The 12341-nt window shown below is 40.4% G+C and overlaps 1 protein-coding gene across 11 annotated transcripts in view; it reads left to right on the top strand.

Annotated features, from left to right (window-relative positions):
* The window catches only part of Fhit (fragile histidine triad diadenosine triphosphatase), a 1329438-nt gene that overhangs the window by 540600 nt on the left and 776497 nt on the right, over positions 1-12341 (top strand). For 6 of the 11 annotated variants that reach the window (XM_010643170.2, XM_010643167.2, XM_010643181.2 and 3 more), the window contains one exon: positions 9789-9969. The exons of 4 other annotated variants lie outside the window; for them this stretch is intronic. The gene's annotated coding sequence lies outside the window, so the exon portion shown is untranslated. Of the gene's footprint in view, positions 1-9788; positions 9970-10962; positions 10982-12341 lie in introns of those variants that run through there. One more of the 11 variants, XM_010643186.2, reaches the window with a different exon arrangement.

Below are 12341 nucleotides of genomic sequence, written 5' to 3'. Positions count from 1 at the left end.
TCGCAATGCTATATATCATGTTCGTGGTTTCCAGTGTGGGATGAGCGTTCCGTAATGCAGGATTCTTGGCTTTTAGTGCTGTAGTTTTAACACATGGCTTTGGGACCGAGAAGAAAATGGATGAATGAACTAAGGAAGGAAGGAAAGGCATGCACAAATGGAAATATAAAAGAATGGTGAGCAGAGGCCTCTCAAGAGTTGAATTCTGTGTCGGTGCCTTCTCTTAACAGCTTCCCAAAGATGTTCCAATCCATACACTTTTAGAGGTCCTAACAGCGTCAGTATCTGATCTCCTGGTATCTTTCAGGTACCGCATTTCTCTTGGAAGCTGAAAGCGTTTTACTGTATTGATTTGTTCTCGCCAGAGCTGAGCCGTGTGTGGTAAATAGGCATTTGTTTCTATTATGACTGTCAATAGCATGATTCCAGTTACTTTCATCACGGTGATTTCAAGGGATCACATCTTTAATTTACGAAGTGAGCTGCCCTGAACAAACTCAAACCACACCACATTTTGCCGTGGCCTAAACTTTCAATTCATGGACCTCCCCCCCACCCCGCTACTGGGGGAAAGTCTCTGTGTGCGTGTGCATGTGTGGGTGTGCGTACATGTATGTGAGATTGAGAGCAGCTTGGATTTAGGTACGAGCAGAGGCACACAGACAAGCAGAGAGACCTTAAAGAAACAAGTAGACTGTTTGAGAGGAATTGTAAGGAAAATCAGGGAGTCTGCATGAAAGCGGAATGAACTTGTTTCGTGTGGCCCTTTGGCAGGTGACTACTCCTTGCCTATCTCACACTCACGGCACAACTCTGGCAAGAACAAATCAATAAGGGAAAATTCTAGCTTCTGAGAGAAAGGCTCCCTGACAGATATAAGGAGACAAATGTTCTCACAAAGAAGTATATAAATAGGACACACTTGAGAAAGCAGTAGAGCAGGTGCTGATACAGAACTCAACCCTGAGAAGAGCCTGCTCACTACTTCTTTATCTTTTGATCTGTTCATTCTTTTTCTCCATTCATTTGCTCATTTTCTTGTTCACCTCTGCTTCCCCACCTCATGCTAAACTGTAGCAGTTACAGACGACGCTGTCCCAAGCAGCTGACCCTCAGTTTGTCTGAGCTGATGTAAATGTATACATTCTGAAGAGCCCATTTTAATGGCTTCTTCTTCCACTACACTAAGGACTCCCCTTGCTGGCGCCCTTCCTAGTGCAGAGTTTGACCACATGCAAAGCACTCGGAATAGCGCCTGGTGAGGAGCGGCTACTCACTGCTGTCATCAGCATTTTCATTGTAGTGTAAGACTACATAAGCAGGATGCCTATACGTTTTTAGTGTGTTCCTGTCATGTGGTAGGCAGGCAGTAAATGCTGGGTCGTGCTGAAGCCCGGGTAATCCGTTCGTTATGTGTACTGTTCACTCCCACGGCAGTTCGCAGTGAGGACTTACTCAGAGCCGTTCGCTCACAGGAAGAGATCACACTCACTCACTAAGTCCGGAAAGTGTGGTCATATTTTATGTATCCATTTTAGGCTGATGATTGTGTGTGTTAGAGGTGACCGGTGCTCTTTTAAAAATGTAAGCAATCCAGAAGATTTTAAGTAACAAAGCAACACATCACCCTAAATCTTGGCGCCCAGGAGTACGTGCCATGGACAGTTGCCGAATATGATTTTCTCCAGTAGGGGCTCGTGATGTGTTTCACTTTGAAGAATATCTGCTAGATGTTTAAAAATCTTTTAATGTACATGGAGAGGGAAGACGATGGTATGATGGATAAATAAAATCGTAATACAGCATTATAATGATAAGATTAACTCAGAGGCCATAATATGCCTGCTTCATAGATAAAAGCATTAAATTTAATTTTACTTGTATTTAACAGAAGAAAAATAAACTGAAGTGTACCTCAAGGAATTGTTGAACTTAAGATATATATTCTTTCACCCAAAAGCCAATTTGTTCCTTAAAACGACCTTTTAAAAGTTAAGAAAAATATGAGAATATTAAAAAGCGGGAGTCCATGGCTAGTTTCATCAGTTTTAGAAGTAACGTCCGGGGAAAGAGCACATGATTATTTTCACTTTTTCTAGCTACTTCTCTCAATACTTTTCAACTTTGTTGTTACGTTATTTTTATTTGAGCTACTACAACAACTTATGTAGCATAGAAACAGAAACTTATTTGTTACAGTTCCAGAGACTGGTGGGCTAAATTCAAGATGGCAGATTTGATGGTGGAGAGGGCTTTCTTTCTCCTTTGTGGATAGACCTTGCTGTGTCTCATGGGGTAGAAGCCGCTAGCTAGCTCTTCGGGGTTTCTTGTGTACAGGTGCAATCCCAGTCCTGAAGACAGAGCCTTATTCAGTTATGCAGATGTAATTCTCATATTCACTCCTCGTGCTACTTTTCTTTGTATTCATTTCTACGAGTCTTTTCAGTGTTCCAGGGCTATTTATTTGGATTTAGCTCTTAGTTGGTTACCTTTCATCATTAAGCAGTTTTGGTTTTTTTCTCTAAGAGAGGCTTATGAAGTTTATATTATTGGATATGTTTCATTTTAAAGAATATATGCTATTGCATTTAAACTTGAATAACCAATTTGACTGATAAGACATTCTTGGCCATTTTACTCAGAAATTTAGTGACTTTTCTACTTTTCAGATTAAATGTTTGAGAAAGAGGTCGGGCCAATTCCTTCCCTATTGTGATTGACTTGCTTTCTTCTTGGGCACCTGAATAACTAGTTTTATCCTTGTTGTGTAATAGGTTAATGAGGATGATAGTACTGATTATTACATTTTTTCTTAATATATTACTTCCATCCATAAAATTAGTTTTTGTTTTGTTTTGTTTTTTTTTTACTTAAGGAAAACATTCTTAGGAATATCTCAGCACATTTCTGTTTCTGGTCCAGAGCCCAGATGTTTAGTGTATTCTGAGAATATGGAAGCTGCAGTGCTTCTGGGTGTGGGTAGTGCTAGAGTAGCTGGTAAAGTTGATCTTGCTAGATCTTCATTTATTTTCCTTTGCTTCAGCTTTCAACATTTATAGCATACGTTTAAGGATCTTGTTTTTTGTTTGTTTGTTTGTTTTGTTTTTTGTACAAGGGATCCAACTCGGGTCCTTGTGCCTGCAAAGCAGATGCCGGAACCACTGAGCTAGATCCCCGGCCAAGGGTCTTTATGGCTTTACAGGTGCTGGTAAGTCATTAGTCTTTAAAATGTGTATAGCTTTTGTATCTATTTACCAGTTTGTTGTGGGATGGGGCAGCGTGCCTATATTTTCTTTCCCTGCTCTCCTATGATTGTGCAAGAATGCACTGTATTTTAAAGATTTTTACTAACAAAAATGAATCTAGTTCTTGTCTGCTTTGCTTTCTTTACGGTATCTTTCCTGGGTTGTAAGCAGCAGATCCAATTCTGGATAACTTAGGTGGAAAACAGAGGGAGAGGTTTGAGAGGATGTTGGGTAATATTTGGAAATAAAGAACAAGAACAAAGAGAAGAGCTGGCAACTGATACCTTCAGGAGGCCACATTCATGCAAATGGGGAAGGGACTACCTTGAGACTGCTGAGTTGGTTGGAAGTGTCCTCTGGGCACATGAAGAGAATGGCCGCCTACCAGCCGAAGAAGAAGGGGCTGTTCTGTGAAGCAGTGCTTTGAGGCAGTGGGAAGTTTGCGTCACCACTGCCAGGTGTGTGTACACCAACCACCCTGACACATCTGGCCGTGTCCGGCAACATTTTCAGTTTTCACTACAGGGGGTCCTGGGGTGTCTGTGTCCAATGGGCAGGGGCTGTGAGCACCCTGTGTACAATGTGCAGGACAGACATCCACAGTGAGGAGGTCAGTAGGGTTGACGAGGTCAAGGAATGCTGCCCTGAAGAAAGGGAGTTTGGAATGGGCAAGCACAATAGCTATCCATTTCTCTTCAGCTAGCCAAGCTTTCTCACTAAGGTGGTACCCAGTTTGTGTGCTGATTCCATTCCAACTCCCAGTATTGCATTCTTTTCAAAAAGTGTCCCTTTAGATAGCAGGATTAAACATTTTAGTTCCTTGGGGTGCAGTTATTGTGACATTGTCTTACCCTTGCATGAAGACCAGAAAGTCTTTTAATTCATGGAGAAAGCTATGTTAAGCCTCCCCTTAATGCTTAAGTTTGTTTGTAAGTCTAATGAGGGTTTTGAAATTTGACTCCTGTATAATAGTCACCCTAATACCTATAAAAATCTTAATTTTATATTAAATGAAAGTTTTAGCTCCAAACTGAAATGATCTTATCTTTCAGTGTCACATCCCTTTTGCAGAGTTCACAGGTAAGAACTACCCTTTGTTTTCCTAATAAAGCTGGTATCGACAGTTGACTCCATTGTTTGTCACCGGGAAACTCACCCTGTGACCGTAGACACATTCTTTAATCTCTGTGGACTGTGGTGTTAACAAGAGACATTGTTTTAAATAGGTGTTTAAATAGGGCTTCGGAGCCTCTTTTTTTTCTGACATTGTGAAATTCTGTGTTACAATTTACAGAGTCAATGGGTTCTTCCTGCTGGACTGATCTCTGTGTTTTGGGGAGTCAGCCCCGTGCCAGTCTTTAAGGAACTTCTCCTTTGCCAGTGTGTCCTCAGCACAGTATAATCCAACATTGCACATTAATACATTTTAATAGGTTTTAAATGAACTTTCTCTAAACTTAACAGGAAAAGATGAGAACACACGTAGGGAAACCCCCTGGCTGACAGCACATGTGGTGGTGATTTGGCAGTGTTGGAGCAGTTCCCTCAGGTTGCACCAGTGGATTCTCTCCAAATGAGAACAGTGTGTTTGCTAAAGGCAAACACAGCCCTGTCTGAATTACAAGAACTTCTCTCAAATAAGAGGAAATGTGGCTGTGGAAACTCTAATGCTTCACATTACCACAGCCACAATTCTTAAAAAAATAAAGAAAAGCAGAGACCAAATCCAGAAGCTATATGAAAAAGCCATTTGATACTATAGAATTTCTCTCTGCAGCCTAGAAGCAAAGCAGTGTTTGACAGTATTTCTTAGTGCTGATAATGTGCAAGGGTGTTTATCTTCATTACTTGCTAGCAGTGTGGTATATATTTCATTATATAAATGATTCTATTTGTAATTAAACATTTAAAATACGGTTGCTTTTCTTTACTCTTATGACAAGATAGAAGATTAAGTGACTTCCATTGCCCAGTGGAATTATCTATGCTCAAAAATTCTGCCCAAATTAATTTCTGTTGGTGAAATACATTTTTAAGTATTATAACCCTATTCATTTTGGGAAAATTAATATTTCCCATGATGAATATTTTAACCAAAATGTGGTAAGTTTTTAATAACTCTGAGATAGAAAACATGACTTAAAAGCTAGTCACCTTTTCATACAGTGGTTACTTTTCTTATATATAATTATTTTGGAGATTTCAAGGTAAAGAACATATTTACTCGATCGTATCCATTAATCTGAAAAATCCTTCCTTTTGGTTCTTCAAAAGACAACTGATTCTTTCTGAATTAAGTTCCTGTGTGCTCTACAATACAGTTTATGTCACATAGATGTGAGGTTGCGTCTTTTCAGACCTTTTTACAGTTTTAAAATGAAACAGTATTACATAAATGTTCCTAGCTTGAATGCCAGTTCCTCTGTGCACGACCCTTCTCTGGCCTTCCCAGTGCCAGCAACAGTCTACACCCTCTATTTCCTGTTGGTACATAGCCCTTACCCCTTCATTTGTGGCAATCTAGCTTTTTGTTACTGTGGTTCTTCTTCCAGTCTACCAGACTGGTACTTCTGCTTCAGTGTCTCAAGGCTGTTTTAGTTTCTTCCACGTGGAGCGTGGAGTACATGGGTTTGAAACTTCAAAATGGTGTTCAGATAAAGTGAAAAGAATGAAGCTTAGTTAGGTTGATAAGAGAGATTTTAACGAGTTTGATAAGCTTCCATTCAGTCTGTGTTAAAAGAGCCTAAGAATTGCTCTTAAGTGTTAACATTCCTGGCCCTTTTCTTTGCAGATAGAGAGTTGGATTTAGCCATCACTCCAATCCTTCAAGGGTCTAACTCAGTGCTTTTCATGAAGAGCAGGGTATTTCCTTACAGGATTACTGTAGAAGAGCAGCACAGTATGATTAAAAGTGAGTAAGGACTCTTGAATTCGCAAGACCAGAGTTTAAGTTCTGTTTCTGCTGCTGTCTAATTGCAAGATTTTCAGCAAGCTAGTGGACCTCTAAAAAAAAACATGCTATTATAGATTAATCAGAAATATACTATGATTAAATATTAGCTTGTTAGCAGCTTTAAATAGTTGTATAATGACAGTTCATATTCTTTTAGTAGAAATCATTAAAAGGTTTTAGCACTCTAGGAATGAAACGTGAAAAAAATCTTTGTTCCCATGTTGATGCTCTCTAACATTGACTTTGACTTTTTTTTGTATGCTTCTCCTTTTGATTCTGTGGTTCTGTGGCCCTCTGTTGTCCAGGAGCCTAGGAAGTGAGGTGGGAAGGGTGCTGTATAAGATAATTTTTGAAATAGAACTGGAGAAATATTTCTAGTAAGTCTGCTGCCATCCATATTATTCAAAGTACTTTTGTTTTTACTGAAATATCTGAAATCAAATACAGTAGAAGCTGTACAGGGAAGCAATACTTGTACCTGTCTTCACAATGTTAGGTTCATTTGAATTTAACTCAGCTCTTGATGATAATGATCATGACAGCCAGAGTGTTGGGCCTTGTGCTCTGAGGTAGAAATGCTCATCACCCTCACTCTGTAGGTGTCCTGTACCACAGCACAAAACTGCGAAGTGTTCAGCACAGTTCTTAGACCTGGAGCTACCACAGTAGGTAAGCACAGGTCAAATGAGCACAGGGGTATGGGTCACCTTCTGTGAGGCTGCACAGAAACTCTTGCAGGAGTGACTCAAAGCTCCAACACAAAACTATACTTAGTCCTGTCTCTTGGAGATCCAAAAGGAAATAGCCACTGGAATAGGTTTTGGATGTGGGTCAAATTTCCTTAGTAGAAGAGACCAAAGAATGGGTACAGGAGAATGAACAGGACCACAAGAATAAGCAGTAGCTGAGCCGAAAAAGATTGGCCCTGAAGAATGGATAGAGCAGGGCCAGAAAAGGTGCGATTGGAGAAAATGTCAAGGCATATTAATGGGCAGCCTGAAGGAAGGCATGAATCACTGGGAAAGCAACACTAATAACATGGCCCAGGAGGAAGTGGCCAGCCGTGGTTTTGGCTAAGGAGACCATGGAGACCGGGTGCATAGATGATTCTTTCAATAGCTTTTGTGGTCAATTGTAGGAGAAAAAGAAGTTGATAATTTAAAAGTTCATCTTATTTGTAAGATGTAAGAAAGAGGAAACTTAAGAATTAAAAGAGGATTTAGTAGAATTGGGAAAAGTAAAGATAAAATGGAAAGGCTAGAGTTTTTCTGAGCCATAGAAGAGGAGGTTTATAAAAAGTGTTTTATTATACTTCACATGCAATTTGAATGTTTAATTATCAGTTTCATTATAAAAGGAAATATACTGTGGACAAAAGGTACCTGGCCTTTTGATTCGTTCTCCTAACTTCTAGATCTTGACTGCTTAATTTTGTGTCAGACTTTAATGCAAGCGAATCAATCTGTAATGATATGCTTTCTTGGCAAGTTCTGGATCTTCCTTTTTCATACCCTGTCATCACAGCAGTCCCACTCTTTGTGGGCCAGGGGATGCCTTGGAACTGTCCCTCTGTTAGGCACAGAAAAGGACACAATAGATTAGAACAAAAGGTCCAAGAAGTAGGAGGAATACTTCAAAAACAACACAACTGGAACAGTCAGCCTAGAATGAGGAACAGTTCATCCTCACGAAGACAACCCAAGGAAGCAGAAAAGGGGGGAAATGCTACAAGATACAAGGGAGATCTGGGGCCATCTAGCACAGGCTCTGTGCAAAGTAGAGGGCCAACAGAGAGCAGCAGAGACCACTCAAGTGAGAGCGAGCAAAGGCTGTTTCTTCTGATCTTCCTAGAATAAGGGTGTCACCACCATCACATGTGGCTGGCAGAGACTGAGAGGCAAGCGGGAAGCTTTGCAGGAAGGGGGAATTGGGCTGACCCGAAAAGGGCCATGCTTTGTGATTGACTAGGGAGCTTATTTGGCTTTCTCTGGTTGGTCTGAAATTAGAAGTGAAGGAGAAAGACTGAGGAAGCAGGGTGCTCGTATTGAGTGTGATTATTTGGGGCCAATTGGTACAGATGTAGTGGTTTGGCTCCCCAAATTGCTGGTGATTGGGTCAGTGTTTTGTAGATGGTCTGGACATTATCCATTGCATATGCAGTCTCTCATGGGTTTGAGTTATGAGGGTGTTTTCACTGTGTGTGTGTGTGTGTGTGTGTGTGTGTGTGTGTGTGTGTGTGTATAAGCGTTTGTTCTACAGTTTGTAGTAGAGGCTTCAATTTGTGGCCTGGCCATATTTGAGTTATAATGGAGTCCACCATTCCAGATGGTGGTAAGCCCATGCCCGTTGTTTCTACAGATTTTCACACATCCCCCTTCAGTAACTAAGGAGACTGGAAACATTAAAAGTAATGCTCAAAATCCTTTTCTTTTGTGTTTACTCCCATACAGTTCTCAATGCATCTCTGGCTTTCAGAGAAGCCTAATTACTTTCATATACCATGAACAGTCAATAAAGCATTGGGAAAAGTCATACCTATAAATTTATATTACTTGAGGGAGAATATTTGGTCTTAGAAATATTAATGTAGCCTTCCATCTCATATTATAGGTGTTAGTTTTATTTCTGAAGAAGAATTTAATTGAGTTTCTGACCCACCTAAGAATGTGGCACTAGAGAGAAGGGCTTTTGCAAACTGGCTGGCTCCATCTTCGTAATTCTAGAGATGCCAGGTTAGAGGAGAGGCTGTGTGTTCGTAACAGTGTTGTACCTGGGCATCCCTTTGCTTTCATAGGTGAGATCGATAGCGTAGAGTAACAGAAACTCAAACAGGATGTCAGACAACTATTTGGAGGGTCATCATATTCATTTGATAAGAACTGAACTGTATTTTGAGAGTATTCAAAAAATATTGATAGTTATTATTTTTGTTGAGTAGCAAAAAGTTGAAAGTTACCAATATAACAGATAGGTGAAATGGAGAATCCTGGGTAGAGGGTGAAATCCTGGCTCTGAATGACTTCTGTTGAAATAACACTTCAGGTCTATTTTCAGGTAGAAACCCCAAATGCCTTTCTTTAGTAACACCTGTGCATGTGTAAATTAATATGCCAACAAAAAAATTGTTCTAGAGAAGTGTGAGATTATTGGAGTTAATGCTGCTCTTTATAATATTACAGTACAATGTCAATCCAAAGTGCTATTTTCTTTAGACTTCTGATATAAGAACAAAAGAAACAACTTTCTATTTCTGCACTTCATCAAACCCAGTCTTGTCTCTGGTCTCCAGGGCACAAAGGGGAGCGAGGAAAATGAAGTTTAGTGAACTAGAGATTATCACCTGCACTAGAAGAACAACTCACAACATTTATCCTGGTGAAGATGAAGGGAAAGTGGGTACCACTCATTTAATGAAAGTTGAGAAGTTGGGGAAAGGCTCTGGTCTTCAAGGTACCCTGGTAGCAGACAAGCTGCTCACTGTCCCTAGCTGAGTCCAGGGGCAAACTTTGCTGTTGCTGCAGTACTTCTTGTATTCCAGGCACAACCACCAACACCTTTGCTGTACTTATCAAGGCAGTTTTGCCTTTCAGGTGCTGGGACACACTTGGAGTCCTGAAAATTCTACAAGTTGCAAGGGGACAAGATTTCAAGAAATTTTTACTTTCTTCGGATTCAGGACATTTCTCTTCTTATGACACTTTCCCATCTTGATGAATCCAGTTCTGTTCCTTCTATGAGACTACATTACTAACTGGAGTAAAGATTGTATTTGTAAGTCTCCTTGCTTCTAGATGTGGCGGTATAACTAAATTCTGGCCAGTGAGGATAAATATATATGTTCTGGAACATACCCTTAAAGGTAGAGGCCTGTCATGGGTCTTCTATTGCCTAAGCAGTAGCTGGGATGGCTGGAACACCATCTTTGGATCAAGAGAATAATAATCATCCTAGTAATGATAAAATAGAATCTGGATGCAGTCCAGGGTTTAGATGACCACAGAACCAGCAACCAAACCCATTCTGCTCTGCTGATTCTCCAGGTATATATGAGTATCGTTGTCATTTTTTTTTTGTTGCTGAGTCAAAATACCTAATACCCATTGTTAAAGGAGGAAAGGTTTATTTTGGCTCATAGTTTATAGAGGTGTTAGTCCATAGTTGGCTGGCTCAAGGCAGGTTGCCATAGCACAGGGCATCAAAGAGGAGAAACAGTTTATGGCAGGGTAGGCAGGAGGCAGCAAGCAGCAGCAGCACCTGCAGCAGCCACAGCAGGAAACTTCCTTTTCCCTTTTATCCCATCCAGGCTACAAGCCTTTGGGGTAATGCCACCCATGCCTAGAGTGGGCCTTCTTCCCATAATGTATATACAGAACTATGCTAAACCAATCAGTGGACTAATTTACTTATCACATCCTTAATCCATATCCATACACCTCAAATCCAGTCACCTCCAAAAAGACCCACTGATGAGTGCATGAGGCTTTGAGGAGATGTCTATATAGAAGCCATAAATAGGGTGGAAGTAAAACCATGTCTGCTCATTTTTTTTTGCAAATGTTGCCTATTGTACACAGTTGTATTTGACTTTTAACTATATATGTGTGTATATATAAATATGTGCATATATCATCTCCTCCAGAAAATTCTATCATCCATGAATATGTGACATATTTACCACTGTGGGTAGGGGTGAAACCCTGGCTCTGAATGATTTGCATCCAAAAAACAATGCAGGCCTCCTGTTCTAATTAATTTGGATCAGACCCATGGAATTTAAAATATTGTAAGTAAAAAAAAATGTAAGTAAGCACTTCTAATTAGAAGGCAATTTAGTTAAGTTAAGTCATTTTGGTAGTCTTTCCTTAAGTGGAAATTCTGAAAACTCATTTCTCCTTTTAGCCCTATAAATTATAAAACTAACACATTAGATGTTCTGATTGACTTACACGCCATGTAACCAAATGACTATGGAAACCCAGATCAATTCCCCTTAGTTGAGGGCACTGAGGTAGAAGTAAGCATTCCTTCTTCAACCTCCCTCCCCCAAACTCTCTTGTGTCAAAGCCAAATATTGCAGGGATTTGAAAAATGTATGTCATGAGGTAGAACCAGACAATTCTCCAAACAACCCAAGTTAGAGTGAGTCAAAATTGAATAATTCCTTTACTGAAAGCACTCTCTTCCACGGATATTTGAATGAACAGACTGAAGAATGAATCTCAGAAGGCTCATTTCATTTTCCTGTTTGCCATTTTCATCTTGCCTCATAACATCAAATACTGGAAGAACTACTACAAACTTTAGTCCTACATGACTTGGAGAGGGCCCAGTGATATACCGAGGTTTTCAATTGTTTCCCTGTAAGAATTACATTTCATTTGCTGGTTGTGATGTGTGTATGAGTTTGTAGCAAGTGGATTTATACAGCTCAGTGGCTGTTTTTCCTTGTTGACATTCTTTGGGGATTTTTCTTGGCACCAATTTTTCCTTTTGGGACTCCTTGCTGTCGAAATAATGTAAACACTAGGGAAGGCAAGTATATCTCAGTCTGTTAAGTCCATCATCTTCCTCTGTGACTCTGTCTAATTATTTTCTGGAAGTTTTACCTAAGGAAAAGGTGCACCTCAAAGGCAGAGGTCCATGCTGTAGTAATGGGGGCCGGGGGTAGGCTAAGCAGGGCGTCAGAAGGCAGTCTCCTGCCTTTTGAGAAATGTCCAGTTTTTCAGAGTTGGTGAAATTCGATGGTATTTGTAATTTAAAATAGGTTTTACTTTGAAAGCTGTGTGGTGCTATGCATTACTTTTATTCTGATTGGTGGGCTTAGCCCTTCGGACAATTGTTTAGGGACCTACTTGGTGTGCATCCCAACCCTTGCCTCACCACAATGCCCGAGAGTGCTGTGCTACTGGGGATTTCCTGGAGTTTAGGTGAACTTCTGTGATGAAGCAGTAGCGTTCCCCAATTCTGTCCATTCCCTCTCCTGCTGGAAGCCCTCCCGACTCCCTGGGGTTGATCAGCAGCTATTTGTCAGGGACACAGTCACCTGTGACTCTCTTTCCCACTGTGCTGTGGTCAGCTGTTGACTCAGCCATGTCTTTCTTTAGGCTGTTCTTTCTTTCTTCCTTTTTTTTTTTTTTTTTTTT

The sequence above is a fragment of the Fukomys damarensis genome, unplaced genomic scaffold, assembly GCF_012274545.1.
Source record: "Fukomys damarensis isolate Sample0158 unplaced genomic scaffold, DMR_v1.0_HiC HiC_scaffold_28, whole genome shotgun sequence".
Taxonomy (NCBI): Eukaryota; Metazoa; Chordata; class Mammalia; order Rodentia; family Bathyergidae; genus Fukomys; species Fukomys damarensis.
Note: the sequence above shows the minus strand (reverse complement) of the source record. Positions and strands in the feature narration are given on the sequence as shown.